A 293-nucleotide genomic window follows, 5' to 3' on the forward strand; every position below is an offset into this window, starting at 1 on the left:
CCACTAGTTCATTAGCCTATGGCTATTACGTACTACGCTCATAAAACTAGACCCTCCGTGAGGGTACACTGGGTTGCCTGTGGTACGTGCAGCCCCGGAGGTGGGGGGGGGGGGGCTCAAGCTTTTTGTGACTCCTAAAGGAGACCAATCTGGGCGTGACTTAAGCAAATTTTGACCTTGGCGGCTTAAAATATTGGCGCTTTGCCCGAAACACCCTAAGCGAGACCAAAATCCAAAATCTACACCCCTAAGCGAGACGACGAGCATCCCCGTCTGTTGCACATGGGAGTACC

The sequence above is a fragment of the Montipora capricornis genome, unplaced genomic scaffold, assembly GCF_036669925.1.
Source record: "Montipora capricornis isolate CH-2021 unplaced genomic scaffold, ASM3666992v2 scaffold_475, whole genome shotgun sequence".
Taxonomy (NCBI): domain Eukaryota; kingdom Metazoa; phylum Cnidaria; class Anthozoa; order Scleractinia; family Acroporidae; genus Montipora; species Montipora capricornis.